This window comes from Gossypium hirsutum, chromosome D02 (assembly GCF_007990345.1).
Source record: "Gossypium hirsutum isolate 1008001.06 chromosome D02, Gossypium_hirsutum_v2.1, whole genome shotgun sequence".
Classification (NCBI taxonomy): Eukaryota; Viridiplantae; Streptophyta; class Magnoliopsida; order Malvales; family Malvaceae; genus Gossypium; species Gossypium hirsutum.
In genome coordinates, this window is record NC_053438.1 from 48,047,771 (window position 1) to 48,067,665 (window position 19,895).

The following is a 19,895-nucleotide window of genomic DNA, read 5'->3' on the forward strand; positions in this document are numbered from 1 at the left end:
GGGTTGAGATTTTGGACGACAAGAAACACTTGTAGTTGAGTTATTATTGATTGAATTGTTGTATTTACTTCGGTAAGATGTATTGTTTCTATATATCGAACTTACTAAGCTTCAATGAGCTTACTTGTGTTAATTTCTGTTCTTATAGATACTTTTCAATGTTGGACAGTCAGATCAGCACTCAAGTCACACTATCCATCCATTTTCGGTAGTTTTTGGAACGTTATTTTGGATTATATGACATGTAATAGGATTGTTTGTCATTACTATTGTTTTGATATGTAAATCTATAAAGATTGATCTTAAGTGCAAGTAAACAAGTTGTTATTAATATATGTGAATGAATGAAGATGTTTTTGGTACAACTTTATAGTATATGTCATATTGAAATGTTGTGATTTGAGGTACCTATGATGGGCATATTGGTTGAGTGCTAATTTGTATGAATTGACATGCTTTGGTTGATGATTTATATTGTTGTATAATTGTGTATACTTATGGTACTAATGAGGGTACATTGGGTAGACACTTAGGATGGTTGAAATAACATGGTTTGAGCTTGTTTAATGTCATTTAGAATAGGTCTAATGGATAATAAATGGTTTGCTTAGTGTCCAAGAAAGCTTGAAATGGTAAACTTGACATTTAAGGTTCAATTAGTTGTACACGGCTTGGGACACGCCTGTGTCACCTGGCCATGTATCACATATGATTAGAGACATGGCCGTGTGTATCAAGTCAGTGTGTTATACGACCTAGCATATGGCCTACGACATGACCGTGTGTCACAAGTCAGGGAGTTAAACGGTCTGGCACACGACTTGCGACACAATCGTGTGGCCCAACTCAGTGAGTTACATGGGTAGGGACACGGTTGTGTGTCCCTATTTCAAAAGTTACACAACTTGGGCATTCCACACGGCCATGTGTCCTTATTTTGAAAGTTACACGACTTGGGGCATTCCACACGGCCGTGTGTCCCCTGTTTTTTGAATTTTTCATATTTTCTTGAAATATTTTTATTTATTTCAAATTAGTCTTGAATTGCTTATAAGTTATTTTAAGGCCTCGAAGGCTCGAATTAGGGACCAAAAACTTATGTTTGATATACTTTGAATGAGATTAAATTAATGAATGTTATGATGATAAATGTTTCTGATTGATCGATAATACTTTATAACCCTTGTAACGCCCTAAAATTTTTAATTTCGTTATTGTGAAATATGACACAAATATCTGTTAGCTTTAGTGGTTATGTGTTCTAGGAGTGTTTGAAAGGTCCCAAGTTCGAGCCTTCGCTTGGGCAAATTTTGGTATTTTGAATGAATTAGCCATGGTGGAGGTCTTGTGTTCGAATCCCTATGCAGGCAAGGGTATTATTTTTTTGCTTAGATTTCGAGATAGAGTTGTGTAATAGGGGGATTCTGAGTAGTGGATGTGTAGTGGGAATTAGGGGAGAAGATTAAGGGATTTTGGGGGTTATCGAGATTTTATTTTATTTTTTCCCCATAACCAAATTTTGACTCTCCTTTCTAAAAAAATTATGCCGTCTATTCTTCTCCCTTTCCACTTGCCGAAATTCTCTGAGTTTTTCCATCTTTCTCTTCTTTTTCTTCTTCTTGATTTTTCCCTAATCCATTTATTTTCCTTCGTTTTCGCACACAGTTAGTTCTCGCTTATTTTCGGTAAGTGTTTTTCTTCGTTTCTATCAAGAATCTCTTAACGACTAAAGTGGTAATGTTTTTTCTCTGTGATTTGGGCGTAGGGGGAGGCTCAGACTGGTGAATTCAATGTTCTTGTCTTAACAATAGTTAAACGGAGGGTTATCGTTGGTGGTAAGTTGGGTTTCTGTTCATTCTTGGTTGTCAATTCGCTTGTAAATTCGTTAAATTGATGTTGAATATCTTGATTACAGGCTTTGGAGTGCTTAGGGACTGTTTTAGCATCAAACAAAACTAGGTGTGTACCTGAAACATAAAAAAAAAAGGGATTCAGTAGCTCAGCTACAACCTTCTGATTATTTGTCGCATTTCAGTACAGTATGGTGTGTAGGGATGGATGGGTTGATTTAATCTCCACATGGTGTGTAGGGTTGGATGGAGATGGTGTGTAGAGGCTGGTGGGTAGGATTCTGATTTACTGTATCTGCATTCTGCATCTGATATGGGCCAATGCCCTAATGTATTTCTGAGACTGTATCTGAATGGGCTAAGGCCTAAACTGATTCTGTGATGGGCACAGGCCCCAGACTGTATCTAACTGAAGTCTGTTGATTATCTATATGCATTTTTCCGTGGCGATTACACACTGAGTTTACGAAAACTCACCCTTTCTCTGTTTAATCTGTACAGGTAATCCCCAGACTTGAGGGGTCGATGCAACGTAGGACTCGACAGTGGCCACACGTAAATGTTAGACTATTTTCTATGCATGCCAAGAATTTATTACTTATTTTGGGTTTTTGATATATCTTCTGGACTATAGACTAGTTGGCTTTAAATTTGGGACTTTATACTATTTTTTATAGATTTTTTTAAAACTGCAGCTACACAAAACATGGTTTTTTTTATAAAAATTGAGGTTTTTCGTAAATAGAAACGATTTTCCCTAAATTAATTAGTTACAAAAGCTTTCGCTAAGAGATAAGTTTTAAAGCAAATCAACTAGTTTTTTTTCGAATTAAATAAAAGCTAACTTACTGTAACAGTTTTTAAACTCTACAATCTTGTCTTCAAATCCCTTTCCATGTGACATCGCCAAATTCAACCATAACGTCTAAGCCAGGGTTGGGGTGTTACATTTAGTGGTATCAGAGCCAGATTGTAAAACTCAGCTGTGGATTTGAGTTTTAAAACTTGGTTTTAAAGAGATGATTTTTAAATGGTTTGAAATATTTTTGACTGAGTATGTGGTACACCGAGTCTCCAGCGCCGATTCTGTAAGTGTTCTAAAAACTCTGATAAGTTTTTGAAAATATGAATAACATATTTTGGAACTACTATAGGTAGTACACTGTACTGATAACACTGTAGATAGTGTATATTGAAAACAGTAGCAAAACTAAAAACTGTAGTAATACTGCGATTCGTGATAACAAACTCTAAACTTCTGATACTGTTTTGCATAAAATATCTACTAATAGATATCGAAACTATAACTGATTCATAAAACTTTTAACACGTATAAGCTACGAATTCTACGATAGGTGCACGAGGTATCCGCGGATAGGGTACTAGAGGCCGAGGTAGAGGCCGTAGAGGGGCTCGACCTGAGTCCTCATCGTTAGGCAGCATGCCAGATCTGGATACGAGCGAGACGTTGATTTCACCTGCTACAAAGACTGGGTCTCATGATCACATGAACGGGGACGACACATTGTCCTAGGCTCTATTGAGGATATTAAAGAGGGTCACCGGGCCCAACACTAGATCTGGGGGCTGAGGGTTGGTTACAGAACGACTCCGGTCCAATGGGGCTGAGCTATTCAGGGTGTCACTAGAGTCGCCCCTAGCGTGGCCGAGTACTAGATGGAGGCCACTGAAAGAATCATGGACGATTTGGACTTTACCCCTGAACAGAAATTGAAAGAGGTTGTTTCTTTACTTTGAGATGAAGCATACCAATGGTGGTTGATCATTAAGGAGGGCACTCAACCCGAATGACTGACTTGGGATTTTTATAAGTCTATTTTTTAAGGTAAATATGGTGGGGAAAGCTACATTAACACTAGAAGACGTGAGTTTCTGAATCTAACGCAAGAGGATTGTTCAATGGCCGAGTATAAGGATGAGTTTCTAAGATTGAGCCGCTATGCACGAGGCATGGTGGCAATTGAATATGAGCGTTCTGTCCACTTCAAAGGTGAACTCAGAGACAGTTTGAGAGTTCTGATAGCTCCACAAAGGGAGCGTGACTTTTCAGCACTGGTAGAGAAGATGAAGATCGCCAAGAAAGTGAAGCGTACTGAGCGTCAAAACTGGGATAAAGAGAGATGCAAGAATAAGAGGGATTCGATGCCATCGCGTTCTGTGATAAAGCTTAAGAAAAAGGTCAGATCTGGTGGGCCAATTAGAGTTGGGGCCCCTGTTGCACCTACTGGGATCACGCTTTCTGGGCATTGTAGAAGACGCCATCCGGGCGAATGTTGGAGGACAATTGGGACTTGTTTAAGATGTGGGTCTACTGAGCACCGTGTTCGAAAGTGTCCACTGAGGGTCGATCAAGTGCAAGCTGCGGGTTCTAGTACTGCACAGCCATGGAGGGTAGTTCAACAGCCGCCTAGGGGCCATGGTCAAGCTAGGGGTGGTAATGGTATGGGTTGTGGGTAGGGAGCACCGGGCAGAGGTGCTGAACAAGCTGAGGTGAGATAGCTGACCCTAGTTTATGCTACTCGTCGCCAAAAGGATAGAGATGCTCCGGACGTCATCATGGGTACGTTTCTGATTTTTAATGTGCCTTACATTGCATTGATAGATATTGGATCTACGCATTTTCATGTTGCCTATTCTGTTTCCAAAAACCTAGGGATTCCAGTTGAGTGTACTTTTAGTAAGGTGACTGTGCTTAGCCCATTGGAGAAATCTGTTAGAGTTAGCAAACTGTATAAGGATGTTCCTTTAAAGGTTCAAGAGACGATATTTCTAGCTAATTTGATGGAGCTTCCGTTTGAGGAGTTCGATATGATATTGGGGATGGACTGGTTGGTCAAACATTGTGTCAGTTTGGACAGTGCGACTAAAAGGGTTATATTAAGAATTAAAGGGGGTAATGAAGTAGTTGTGATTGGGGAACGTCAGAATTACTTGGCTAATGTGATCTTTGCACTGGTAGCTGAGAAACTGGTTCGCAAGGGATGTGAGGCATATTTGGCCTACGTAAGTGTTTCCGCTTCTAGGGACTCTACTGTTAAGGACATCAGAACTGTAAGGGATTTTTCAGACGTCTTTCCTGAGGAGCTACCGGGTTTACGTCTGAATCAGGAAGTGGATTTTAGGATTGAGCTTCTCCCTAGTACAGCCCCGGTGTCTATCGCTCCCTATCGAATGGCACCGAAGGAGCTTATGGAGCTCAGGGCTCAAATTCAGGAGTTATTAGATCGTGGGTTCATCCGCCCTAGTGTGTCCCCGTGGAGAGCACTGGTACTGTTTTTTTAAGAAAAAGGATAGATCCATGAGTATGTGTATCAACTACCGACAACTTAATAAGTTGACTATTAAGAACAAGTATCCACTTCAAAGGATTGGTGATTTGTTTGACCAGTTCTGAGGGGCGTCTATGTTTTCCAAAATTGACTTGCGTTCTGGGTATCATCAGTTGAGGGTTAAAGAGGATAATGTGCATAAGACGGCATTTAGGACTCGTTACGGTCACTACGAGTTCCTAGTAATGCCATTTGGACTGACTAATGCATCGACAACTTTCATGGATCTGATGAACTGAGTGTTTTAACCCTACCTGAATCGGTTTGTAGTGGTGTTCATCGATGACATATTGGTTTATTTGAGGACTGAGGATGAGTAAGATGAGCTTCTTAGGATTGTTCTTTAGATTTTGAGAGAAAAGCAGCTCTATGCTAAGTTCAGCAAGTGCGAGTTCTGGTTACGTGAAGTAACATTTTTGGGTCATGTGGGGTCTGATGAGGGAATTCGAGTCTATCCTTGAAAAATTGAGGCTGTATTGGACTGAAAGTAGCCTAAGAATGTGTCTGAGATCCGCAGCTTTTTGGGGCTGGAAGGTTATTACCGACGGTTTGTGGAAGGATTTTCACTGATCGCAGCACCCTTGACTAAGCTGTTACGTAAAGTTGTATCGTTTGACTGGACTAATGCGCAGCAAGAGAGCTTTAAGAAGCTTAAGACTGTACTGACTGAGGCTCCTATTTTGGTACAGCCTGAACCTAGAAAGGAGTTCATGATTTATAGTGATGCATCACATGTTGGTTTGGGATGTTTGTTCATGCAGGATGGTAAGGTGGTTGCATATACGTCTCGTCAGCTTAAGACACGAGGCAAACTATCTGACGCACAATTTGGAGTTGGCTACCGTAGTCTTTGCATTAAAAATCTGGAGGCATTATCTATACGGTGAGAAGTGTACTATCTACACTGATCATAAGAGCCTTAATTATCTCCTCACTCAGAAGGAGTTAAATCTTAGGCAGCGTAGATGAGTTGAGCTACTTCAGAATTATGATTTTACCATTAATTACCATCTCGGCAAGGCCAATGTAGTGGCCGATGCGTTAAGTCGTAGGGCTATGACTGATCTGAGAGCGATGTTCGCTCGACTTAGTCTATTCAACGATTGAAGCCTGTTGGTAGAACTTTAGCTCAAATCAACATGGATTGAACAGATTCGAGGGAAACAGATGGGGGATAAGTCTCTCAGGTTGCATTTTCGTCAGGTTGAGAATGGAGACAATACTGATTTTAGGATAAACTATGATGGGGTACTTTGTTTCCGCGGTCAAATTTGTATACCAAATGATAAGGATTTAAGGCAGTCGATTTTGAGAGAGGCGCATGTTAGTCTCTATACTATGCATCTTGGCAGGAGCAAGATGTACCAAGGTATTCTGGAATTGTACTGGTGGCTAGGGTTGAAGCGTGAGGTTATCGACTTCGTTGCTCGCTGTTTGACTTGTCAGCAGGTTAAGGTTGAGCATCAGTTACCTTTAGGTTTGTTGCAGCCGGTTAAGATACCGTTATGGAAATGAAAGTGAGTAACGATAGACTTCGTTAGTAGGTTGCCTCTAACACCCACTAAGAATGATTCTATCTGGGTCATCATGGATCGATTGACCAAATCTGCTCACTTCATCCCGTTAAGGATAGACTTTTCTCTTCAAAAATTAGCTAAGCTCTACATATCAGAAATAGTGAGACTGTATGGGGTACCTGTCTCGATCATTTCCGATCGAGATTCTTGTTTCACGTCTCAGTTCTGGAAGTAGCTTCATGAGGTTTTGGGTTCAAGATTAGACTTCAGTACTACTTTCCATCCTCAGACAGATGGTTAGTCAGAGAGAGTGATTTAGATACTGGAGAACATGTTGAGGAGTTGTATTATTGATTTTCAAGGCAGTTGGGAGGAGTACTTGCCGTTAGCAGAGTTTGCCTATAATAAAAGCTTCCAGTCTAGCATCCAGATGGCACCTTACGAGGCACGGTACGGTCGTAAGTGGCGCACTCATTTATGTTGGACTGAGTTGGGCGAGCGACGTGTTCTGGGTCTTGAGCTGGTCTCTGAGATAGAGGATAAGCTTAGATTGATTCGGGATCATTTGAAAGCGGCTTCTGATAGGCAGAAATCGTATGCGGATTTGAAGAGGCGTGAGATTGAGTATTCTGTGGGGGACTTAATTTTTCTCAGGGTCTCGCCATAGAAAAAGGTTTTGAGGTTCGGTCGCAATGGCAAGCTAAGCTCTCGGTTTATTGGACCTTACCACATTTTGAAATGTGTGGGATCTGTCGCTTATCAGTTGGAGTTACCTCCGGAGTTGGACCTCATTCATGATATTTTTCACGTCTCGATGTTGAGGCGCTACCGCTCTAATCCCACGCATGTTTCTGTTGAGGAGATTGAGGTTAGGCCAGATTTGACCTTCGAGGAGGAACCGGTTCAGATTTTGGAGCGTGATGTAAAGGTCTTTTCAAAAAGTCTATTCCCTTAGTGAAGGTTCTGTGGTGTACTCATAGCACTGAGGAGGCCACGTGGGAGCCTAAGGATGCGATACGTCAGCAATATCCTTATCTATTCTGATCAGGTATAATTTTGAGGACGAATTTTTCTTTTAGGGGGGTAGAGTTGTAACGCCCCAAAATTTCTAATTTCATTATTGTGAAAATATGACACTAATATTTGTCAGCTTTAGTGGTTATGTGTTCTAAGAGTGTTTGGAAGGTCCTAAATTCGAGCCTTCGCTTGGGCAAATTTTGGTATTTTGAATGAATTAGGTCTTACTCTTATTCAATAGACTTTTATTTGATTGTTGGGTAAATTACATTAGAATGGGCCTGCTGGTCTGGTGGTTAAATGATGTGCTATCAGGTGGAGGTCTTGTGTTCGAATCCCTATGCAGGTAAGAGTATTATTTTTTTACTCAGATTTCGGGATAGAGTTGTGTAATAAGAAGATTCTGAGTAATGGATGTGTAGTGGAAATTAGGGGAGAAGATTAAGAGATTTTGGGGGTTATCGAGATTTTTTTTCCCATAACAGAATTTTGACTCACTTTTCCAAAAAAATTCTGCCGCCTATTCTTCTCCCTCTCCTCTTACCGAAATTCTCTGAGTTTTTCCATATTTCTCTTCTTTTTCTTCTTCTTGATTCTTCCCTAATACATTTATTTTCCTTTGTTTTCGCACGCAATTAGTGCTCGCTTAGTTTTGGTAAGTGTTTCTCTTCATTTCTATCATGAATCTCTTAACGACTAAAGTGGTAATGTTTTTTCTCTATGATTTGGGTGTAGGGGGAGGTTCAGTGTTCTTGTCTTAACAATAGTTAAACGGAGGTTTATCGTTGGTGGTCAATTGGGTTTCGGTTTGTTCTTGGTTGTCAATTCACTTTTAAATCCGTTAAATTGATGTTTAGTGTCTTGATTATAGGCTTTGGAGTGCTGGGGGATTGTTTTAACATCAAAATAAACTAGGTGTGTACACGAAACGAAAAAAAAAGATTCGGCAAAAATCTGAAATTGCTTGCTGTTTGGACAGCAACATTAGGTTAACTTTGAAAAATCTCCATAAATTGTGAAAATCAAATTAAAGAATGAAAAAATATGGAATTAAAGCTTATTGAGTCTAGTTTCTCATAGAAGGAACGGTATAAGTAATGGAATTGTAAATCATGAGGTATAATAAACTTTGTGAGACAAGGTCAGATTGAATTTGGGTTCCCTTATTCTGACTTTGGAAAATCATTAAAAATTGGGGAAATATAATTAGGGGTTAAATTTTACATGTTTAAATTATTAATGAGTCTATTTTCAATAGAAACAAATGGAAACATCATCTAAATTTTTTACTAAAAGATAATTAATTTTTTGCAAAGAACGGACGAAGCTGTTAGACAGCAGAATAGGGGTAAGTTTGAAGATTTTACTGTACTTATTGGCTAAATCAAAAATTCTGAAAATTTTATGGTAGAAAGGTATTTTAGTCTAGTTTCTAAGACATCAAGAGGATGTTAATTTGTAATTCTGTAGCTCAAGATATAAATAATTTAGTAACAATGATTCTAGTAGACAACTTTGAAGGAACATATAAGTAAATAGTGAAAACATATATGAATAATTAACTAGCACGTGTTGCATTAAAAATGGATCACGTGGCCGAAGCCAATTTGGGTCGAGTGGGCACATGAGCGTTTGAGCCTATTTTTCTAAAAAGTTCTGAAAGGTTGCACAGGTTGCCCAAGTCGACTGTGGACCTACTGTAGGGTTGGTAAGCTTTACTTAGACCCCTAATGTGTGATTTGTCTGTCTGATTTCTATACCGAACATGACTTATGATATCTGAATGTATGTACTATTAATTACATAATGGCATGACATATTTTGTATGTTTCATTGCATCGGGGTGAGTTGATATTTGGAGGAAGTGTTTGAAAGGCTATTAAGCCTGTTATCTGGCAGCTCAGCTGCAACCTTCTGATTATGTATCGCATTTCGGTACAACATGGTGTGTAGGGATGGGTGGGTTGATTTAATCCTCACATGGTGTGTAGGTTTGGATGGAGATGGTGTGTAGAGGCTGGTGGGCAGGATTCTGATTTACTGTATCTGTAATCTGTATCCGGTATGGGCCAAGGCCTTAATGCATTTCTGAGACTATATTTGAATGGGCTAAGGCCCAAACTGATTTTGTGATGGGCACAGGCCCCAAACTATATCTAACCGAATTCTGTTGATTATCTGTATGCATGTTTTCTGAGGGGATTACACACTGAGTTTGTTAAAACTCACCCTTTCTCTGTTTAATCTGTACAAGTAATCCCCCAGACTTGAGGGGTTGGTGCAGCGAAGGACTTGATGGTGGCCACACGTAAATTTTAGGTTGTTTTCTGTTAATCCATAGAATTTATTACTTATTTGGGGTTTTTGATGTATCTTCTAGACTATGGACTGGTTGGCTTTAAAATTGAGACTTTATACTATTTTTATGGATTTTTTAAAAAAAACTGCAACTCCACAGAACATAGTTTTTTTTAAACTGAGGTTTTTCGTAAATAGGAATGATTTTCCCTAAATTAGTTAGTTACAAAAGCTTCTGCTAAGAGACAAGTTTTAAAGCAAATCAACTAGTTTTTTTTCGAATTAAATAAAAGCTAACTTACTGTAACGGTTTTTAAACTCGACAATCTTGTCTTCAAATCCCTTTCCATGTGACATCGCCAGATTCGACCATAACATTTAGGCTGGGTTTGGGGTGTTACAACCCTAATCTGGCGACGGATACGGGTTAGGGGTGTTACAGTGATATTGATCCTACTCCACTTGAAATACTTGAAGGTTTTTAAAGGCCTGCCTCACCATTACATACCTCTTTGAATTTGCATCCCATGCAAACTCGATCAAAGAGTGGAATATTCAAGTCTAAAGTGTTCTCATCAGCTTTAACTGAGAATAAACCAGTGTCCATTGAAGAAGCTTTCAAAAGTGCTGCTTAGATAGAGGCTGCACAGAAGGAATATGATACATTAATCACTAATCAAACTTGGTAGCTAATGACTTTACTTAAAGGACGTAGGACAATAGGTTGTAAGTGGAGTTTTAAACTAAATAGGAATGTTGATGGCTTGGTGGCTAGGTACAAAGGCAGATTGGTGGTTAAGGGTTATCTACAAGAGGCAGGCATTGATTTCCAGGAGACTTTTAGCCTTATGGTTAAACTAACTACAATTAGGGTGGTTCTTGCACTTGTTGTCTCGATAGGGTGGTCTCTTAGGCTAGTGGACATAAATAATGCATTTCTAAATGGTGATCTGCATGGAGAAATTTACATGGAGCAACCACCAGGTTTTGAACAACAAGGGAGTAATGGAAAGCAGTTGGTGTGTAGATTGAGAAAGGCTTTATATGGCCTCAAGCAAACACCTCGAGCCTGGTTCCACAAGCTAAAGTAGTATCTTGTAGCTACTAAATTTGAGGTGTCAAAGGCTGATAATTCTCTTTTCATTCATCATGAAGGGTCTCAGCTACTTTATGTTCTGGTATATGTAGATGACATTATTGTTACTCGAAATGACTCTCATGCGATAGATCGATTTGTTAAGGTGCTCGATATTCAGTTTTCTTTGAAGGACTTAGTGAAGCTAAGTTTTTGTTTTTTGGAAATTGAAGTTACTTACACTCCAAATGTTCTTTTCCTAAACCAGAAGAAGTGTATTCTTGATCTAGTTCGAAGGGCATCCATGGACAAGTCAAAAGGATCTCCCACGCCAATGGTGACTACATGCTATTTGTTAGCTCAAGTAGGAAGTCTTGTTGAAGATGAATCTCTGTACGGGAGTATAGTAGGTGCTCTACAATATATTGTGATCACGAGGCTAGACATTGCCTTCCTGTGAATAAAGTGTGTCAATTCATGCACAAACTATTAGATCTCCATTTTAAAGATGTCAAGAGGATCTTGCTTTATTTACAGGATACTTTGGATCACAGGTTGTGTTTCACTCGATCTTCGAAGTTTTTGCTTGAATGATATTAAGATGCAAATTGGGGTTCAAATGTTGATGATCAAAGATCCACTTCAAGGTATTATGTATTTCTTGGAGGGAATCATGTTTCCTAGAGTTCAAGAAAACAAAAAGTAGTCTTGAGGTCCACAGTTGAGGCTGAGTACAGAAGCCTTGCACATGTCGCAAAAAAATGATTCGGCTCCAGTCTTTGTTGTCTGAATTACATGTACCAGTTAAGAGTAAAGCTTTGGTATGGTGTGATAGTTCAGCAGCAGCAGTTGCCGAGATTCTTGTTTTGCATTCCAAATTTAGGCATGTAGAGTTGGATTTGTTTTTTGTTAGGGAGAAAGTTATAAGTGGTTCACTCCAAGTTGCTCATGTTCCTAGTCAAGATCATATTGCAAATATCTTTACTAAACCATTATTCTCAGGATTGTTCACAAAGTTCAAAAGTCAGCTTAATGTCCTTACCAGCAGTCATGAGGTTATAGGGAGAAAAGAAAGTCATCAAGCACTGGGAATGTTATGAGTATTAAAACCAACGGTTATTACTGTTATTGTTATAATTGGTTAAAGAAGTTACCTAGTTGTTAGACTGAGTAGTTATTTATTTTAGTTCTGGTATGAGTACATGGCTGCGTTAAATAGCCATAGTGTTTCATTTTGTAAAGTGTGGCTGGAATGAAAAGCAAGTCTTCTTCTTCTTCATTTCTTTGTTTGCTATTCTACCAATGCATATGCAGACTAATTATTGGGACCTTGGCTACTTATATATTTGTGCATGGATGGTACTTTATTTGTTAGGATTTCGAATTTCAAACAAATAAATCAGGTTTAACAAAATCTATATTTGGATTTTCGGGCAAAAGTACATAAAAATTTATATACAATCTTGACTCCTCTATTTGAAAATAAATAAATTAATACGTATTTCTTTTTAGTTTTTTTTAATTATACTAAAAATTCTATCATACATGTATGTATATAAAAATTATATATTTAGAATACAAAAATATGTTTAAAAATAAGATATAATAAATAATAAAACGTATGGTTTGAAACTAACTACTAATAACATATGCAATATGTACGATATTAAAATTAAATTTAAACACCTAAATACATTAGATTAAAAATATTAAATGCACTATAATTATTTATCATGGTGTTGTCATCAATCTTGAGTTGATGTTAATAACTTGTGACACCAATTCAATCAATAACATTATCAATACTAGAAATCCTACCACACGCATACGTGTAGGAAAATCACATATTTAGAACACATATGTGTGTTTAAAAATAATAATATACATTACAACTAACGGGGATAATAAATTGTCTATATTAAAATAAAAATGTATAAAACATATTAAAATAAAATTTTGGTTATGTGATAAATTTAAAGTTTTATCAGTTCAATTGGTGTGGGTTCAAATCTTATAATATGCATATTTTTATTGATTTTTGTTAACACAAAAAGACTAAAGTACCTAAATATAACTTATTTTAATTACATAAGGACATTTTCGTAAGATCTCTAACCAAGTTAGTGCCCTATTGATTTGTGATACTAACTGAGTCAAGACTTAAATAATAGTATAGATATACAATTGATGAAGGTAATAAAGTGTGCATAATAAATTAAAACGTATTATTTTAAGATAAAATTTTGGTTGAGTGGTAAAGTTTAAATTTTACTGACCTAAATGTCATGAAGTCAAATCCCACCAATTATTTATTATTTTGGGTAAACTACACAAATAGTCATTCAACTATAACAATTTTTTTTATTTTAACCACCCAAAATAAAAAATTTTGCAATTTAAATGCCCATTTTACATAGTTCGATCATTTTGGTCATTCCCGTTAAAATCACTAACGACAAGCTAACATGAAATTTTCTTTTAAATTTTGATTTTCCATGTAATTAAAGTAAAACCTATGTCATTGTTACTCATTAAAAAATTATCATTTTAGTCCCCCCAAACTTTTAATTTAATTTAAATGAGGTAAATAACTTTAAAAATTTATGTAATAAATTATCATTTTAGTCCAAAACCGTAAGAACTGGTCTCATGGCTCATTCATCGCTGGGGTCATTTTCGATTCTTGCCTTTTGTGTTTGCTTCACTACCAACCCCATCAATTCCTTCACTTCATCGCAAACATCCATCAAATTTAATGGAAAAACTTCGAAGCTAAAGGTAACGGTCCTAATAAGCACTCGGAATTGAGTGTTCACCATCTCCAACTTCATTAAAATCCATAGCCTTTCTCATTCTTGCAAGCAATCCTCCAATAAGAAGCAAACTTTCTGGAAAGTAAGATGAAGCTTGGAGAATCAATGCACGACCGACTCTGGAAGAACTAAAAATCCAAATCGCGAACAAATCTTCACCCCACACATACTGACAACCATCAAACCACAAACTGAAAAGAGCAAATAGAAAATAAAAAAGCCTCTACAATAGAGGAAGAATGAGAAAAAAATCAAGCAAAAGACAAAGAGTAAGAAGAAAATAAAAAATCCGAATGATGAAAGTAGAGAAGGGGTCAAGGAGAACAACATATCTCAGGCTTGTGATGATCCAATAGTGGACGCCTATGGATCGAGATTTCTAGCTTCAAAAATTTTCTTGGAGTTTTGTAGGTTTTGGTTGCTTTTTGGGAAAATCTAAACTGAAGGATGGATAGAGGGTGTGGAGACTTGTCATTTGGTGGTGGTTTTGTTCATTGGAGCACCAGTAGAGGAGCTATCCAATCGACTAAGACTCAGGCCAGAAGAAGATGGGGAAGAAAAATGAAATAGTGATAAAAGAAAAGAAAATAAAAGAATAAACTGGAAAGAAAGAAAGAAAAAGGAATAAAAGAATAAAAGAAATCAAAATTTAAAAGAAAAATGCCATGTTAGATTTACATTTGAGATTTTAACGAGATTTTAATAGGGTGAAAATGATTGAACTATGTAACGTAGGTGCCTAAACTGTAAATTTTTTATTTTGAGTGCCTAAAATGAATTTTTTTATAGTTAGGTGACTATCAATGTAGTTTACCCTATTGATTTTTTAAATGGAAAAGACTAAAATACAATTGAACAATATAACTTATTTTAAATACGGGAAGACATTTGTGTAACTTCCCTAATCGAGTTGGTGCCTATTTTAGAGATGGAAAAACCCAAATCGTTCAATGGATTTCAAACCGATCCGCTCCAAATGGAGTATATTTTTATTTTTTGAAAAGTGGATACGGGGCAGCGTGGGATGGATTTTTTTTCTCTTGGACAGTGGGTATAGAGTGATTATGGTAATTGCTTGCCCCACCCCACTCCACTATATAAAATTACTATTTCATCCTTGAACATATAACTATTAGAAGGGTAATAATGTATTATAGAAAATTTTATATATTTCATGTTTAAATATTTATTTGACTTCAAAAATATTTGAAAATGTTAAAGATAAATAGCAAAAATTAAATTAAAGTGTAGCAAGATGGGATGGGGTGGGGTGGGGCGAGGATGGATGCATCCAACATCCATGAAAGTAGTAGTAATTTTCAAGATTATACATAAATGTTGAACATGTCTCAAGACATGGACTACTAGGTTTTGAGACTTGAAGGCTATTGTCTCGAGACAAGAGCCCTTTGTCTCAAGATAAACAACTTCAAAGCTATAGGGGTCTAAAATAGGGGAAACATGTCTCGAGACATAGCCTTTATGTCTTGAGACATTTAGCATCTTATACCCGGTCCGATCACCTGAACTGAGCTATATAAGGTATTACAATAGTTAACCATCATTATCATTCAATAATTCAACATAAATAATTAATCAAACCACAAAGCATTATTAATACAAGTATCGTATGATTTTTAAACAAAACTGAGCCTTAATCGAGCTTAGGAAACTCTTAAACCAACCCAAAAACAAATCAGGACTAATCTTAAACATTTACAAAAAGATAGGTAAAAAGTGAAAACAAGGGTCACACGGCCATGTGACAAGCATGAGGTCGTATGAGTCAAGATCTGGTCGTGTTGCCAAATTGTGTAACAATCTGATGCCATGTAATTTTGGTTCACACGATCATGTTGCCAAGCCGTATAACTCTCTGAGGCTGTGTGGATTATCCTGCACCAAAATTAAACAAACCATATGGTCGTGCCCTGCACCCGTTTATGACACACGACCATGTGGCAGACTATGTCATAGACCGTGTGTGCCTAAAATGCCTTCCAAAACAAGCAAACACAACCTAGGTTCACTTAAGCCTCAAGTCATGCAATGGAACCTTGTTCAGCTTGTTAAAAGACACCAAAAACATACCAAAATACAACATGAACCATTCATCCTAAGTGCCTAACCAATATGTCATCATTGACACCACTATTCAAGCATTATTCATCAATCATTCATGTAAAAACATACCTTATCAAAGTATGGAACTTATAAGCACTTACTTTATAGCCTAATATGACTAATTCAAATTTTACTTCAACCAGACATTACACAAAGTCTCAAGCATACACCTTTCCATTACACATGCTTGCCCAAACTTATCCATTTCATGATTTCCATAAGGTTTAACCTTTGAAGCAAGATTCATACCTTTCATATATATAAGCATTCATAACCATAAAGTTACCACCTTAGCCAAAATATCATTTTAACATCCATATATAATTTCAAACATATGGTTACATATGCATATCCATTAGTTTGAGTAAATCACATTTCAAGTAGGCTATTCAGTTTGTAGTACTCCTAACCCGTATCCGTCGTCAGATTAGGGTTATAAGGCATTACCGGACATAGCACGATTTGACATAATTATTAAACATTCTTTCTCACTCAAGATCAGTACTACTTTTGTAACCACAACAAACTTAACTATTTACAAACAGATTTAAATATTCAATCATAATTTAATAATCAGCATTAATAATAAAAGATATAATAAATAAATAAAAAAAACTCAATCATTGCACATAAAATATTTAATCAATAGCATTTTATATTAATATGACCAAGCCTATTTAAATAAAATAGAGTAACTAATTACGTTATAATAATCAAGTCACATAGTTACTAAATTTGTTAATTCACCCTTTCGAAAAGAATATACAAGCCAAATAAAATTTCTTATAATTTGAAATTATGATTAGCCAAGTATTATTTACCAAAATTTAATTATACAATAAAAGTATTTTATACATACTAATGTCAAACTGCAGATACATCTCTTTTAAAAAAATGTCCAAAATAATTTAACGTGTGTTCGGTAATTAGCTTCTCCTATAACCAAATCAGTTCATTCCCAAATGTAAAACAAATATACATGTTCTAATTATACAACCAAAATTCATGTCTTATTATAAGTATATAATTTATTTTTATTACATTAATCACCAAAACAACCTATTTTTACCAATCAAATTATCAAACAAAAGCCAATGTTTAAACATCAAACCATATACCATTTTAACAGCATATAAACGAAATAACCATTTTCATGCATATTCACAAATGCTCAACATAATTCACTTCCTAATTCCATATTCTATTTCAATACTTTATTAATCCAAGATACAAAACAAATATCACTTTTATAATTCTTTGTAATCTCTTTAACCTATCAAACATAATAAACAACCACAAACATGTACATAGACATTAACATTTTTTCTTTTAAAATTACATTTATTATAGATCATATAATATATTCACTTTGATACCAACCAAATAAACCACACGTAATATTCGCATGTGAAATATTACCCATAAAATACTAAACTATTATCAAGTCATGTATGATTCATAATCCAATCCAAAACAAACATAACAGGACATTAAGCCATTTTCGCATGGCTTTAATACACACACACACTATCAAATTAAGCTAAAATCCAAAACTAGTCTATACATGCCATATGACCGAATTCAAAAATTTAGCAAAATACCAAAAGATATCGATAGTGTGATGAGCTTAGCTGACGATCCCCGAACACGTCGCGATCACCAAAATCTATACATCAAAACAATTATCCAACACATTGTAAGCTAATTTAGCTTAGTAAGTTATAAGCAATTAAACAATTCAATGACGTTAATAATTCAATAACAAAATCGAATAATGCAATCATATTCATATATATATACATTCGAGCTTGCAAAATTTAATTATCTAATATGTAACTATGAATCAATTTCAACTTAGCCGAATATACATGTAAATAAAAACGTACTTATTTTTTTTCACTTTCAAATCATATACCCACTCTTTACCAAATGTACTCATTCATATATAGATGCATATAATTCACAATTACAATATCTCATATACTTACCATTTGGCCGAATATAGACCTTCATATACTCATATATTTTCATTTACCTCATATAAATTTTCTTATCACAGTTTAAGTAACTAACTTACCTTGATATCATATATTATTCAACCATTGCATACTTGACCTATCATGTACTAAATAATTGGTTGAGACCATAATGAAGTTGCACACTTAGTGCTCTTTCTCATCTAACCAAAATGCTCTCAGTATCGCACACTTAGTGCCCGTTATTCAACATCATCATTTTAATTTCGCACACTTAGTGCCCATTATTCAACATTGTCATTTTATTTTCGCACACTTAGTGCCGTTCATATAGCTGTAGCTATCCCATACTCGCACACTTAGTGCTAAATATTGATAAATCACATTCACGTCTATTTTTATTTTTCGACTAAAACATATTCAACTATATATTTTTTTGCATACTTTCATTTAGACATATATAACTAATATTTATTCAAAATTATAACTTCTATTTGATTATAAACTTACCTCGGATAGCGATAAACCGGAACGGAACGATTAATCGTCGACTTTATTTTTTTTCCCGATCCAAGTCCGATTTCTTTAATTCTTGATCTAAACACATTCAAATTTAACTCATTTAAAAATAATTTCATTCAATTTCATCCAAAAACACATAAATGGGTAATTTACCATTTTACCCCTAATATTTAACATTTTTACAATTCAGTCCAAATTGCACAAAACACAAAATATTCCAAATTAATCACAATGTATTTTGGCCGAATATTCCCTAGTCTCATATAGGTCCTTGCATGTCATTTGTTTCACAATGTAGTCCCTCAATTTAATATTTCTTACAATTTAACTCAAAATAATCAAATTCATCAAAAATTCAAAAACAAACATTATAATCTATTACATATCTTTTATTTTCTACCATCAACCAACAAAAATCACAAACTATTATCAATGGCACATCACAAAATCATCATAAATTCCAAAAATTAAAGCATGGGTTTTGAAGAACACGAAGCAACAATCTCAAAAACGTAAAAATTATCAAAAACCGATCAAAAGCTAACCTTAATTTAAGCTCCAACAATGGCCGAATGTTTCAAGCTTTCAAACTCTCTTTTTCTTTTCAACATTCGGTGAAGAAGATGAACATAATATCTTTATTTATTTATTTATTTATTATCACATATATATTATTATTCAATTACTAAATTAACCTTTACTAATTAAAATAGAAAACATATACACTAAGGTCATTTTAGTCCATTGCCACCCACTATCTTATAAATGGCTAAATTACAAAATAAAGACTCCATATTAAAAGAACAACCACCATTCGACCCTTTTGGATTTAACCCCTAAATTTTCATTTTACGCGATTAAACCCTTTTTTTATTAAATCGGCACTCAAACAACAAAATTAAAATACGAAAATTTCATGGATATAAATTCACACATAATAAACACACAAAATAATATTAAAATATTTTTTTGACTAGGATTTGTGGTCCCGAAACCACTATGTCCGATTAGGGTCTAAATCGGACTGTTACACAATTGCTACTTCATTTCTCATAATAATATCAAATCATCTAACATCATCAACATCATTAGACCAAGATCATGAACATCTAAAATAACTTAACTCAAATACAACCCTATATACATGCCACATAACCAAATCTGGAATTAATAAAGATTATCGAATTGGAAACTAGATAGTGTGAGCTCCAAGTTGATCTTACTAACACGTTTCGTGAAAAAAACCGATTCAAAGACCAAAAAAAAAAAAGCAAACAAGATAAGCATTACAAATGCTTAGTAAGCTCATATGAAATTCATTTAACCTACCTCGATAAATTTACAATACAACTA

At 35.6% G+C, this 19,895-nt stretch overlaps 1 long non-coding RNA gene across 1 annotated transcript; it reads right to left on the reverse strand.

The window, feature by feature from the left end:
• Positions 1-15,520: 15,520 nt before the first annotated feature.
• LOC121214670 (uncharacterized) lies at positions 15,521-19,133 on the reverse strand. Its single transcript, XR_005910281.1, has 4 exons — positions 19,088-19,133; positions 18,531-18,617; positions 17,646-17,710; positions 15,521-15,851 (listed from the first exon to the last, which is right to left on the reverse strand). It is a non-coding gene; the product is annotated as an uncharacterized lncRNA (long non-coding RNA).
• Between the last annotated feature and the right edge of the window lie 762 nt (positions 19,134-19,895).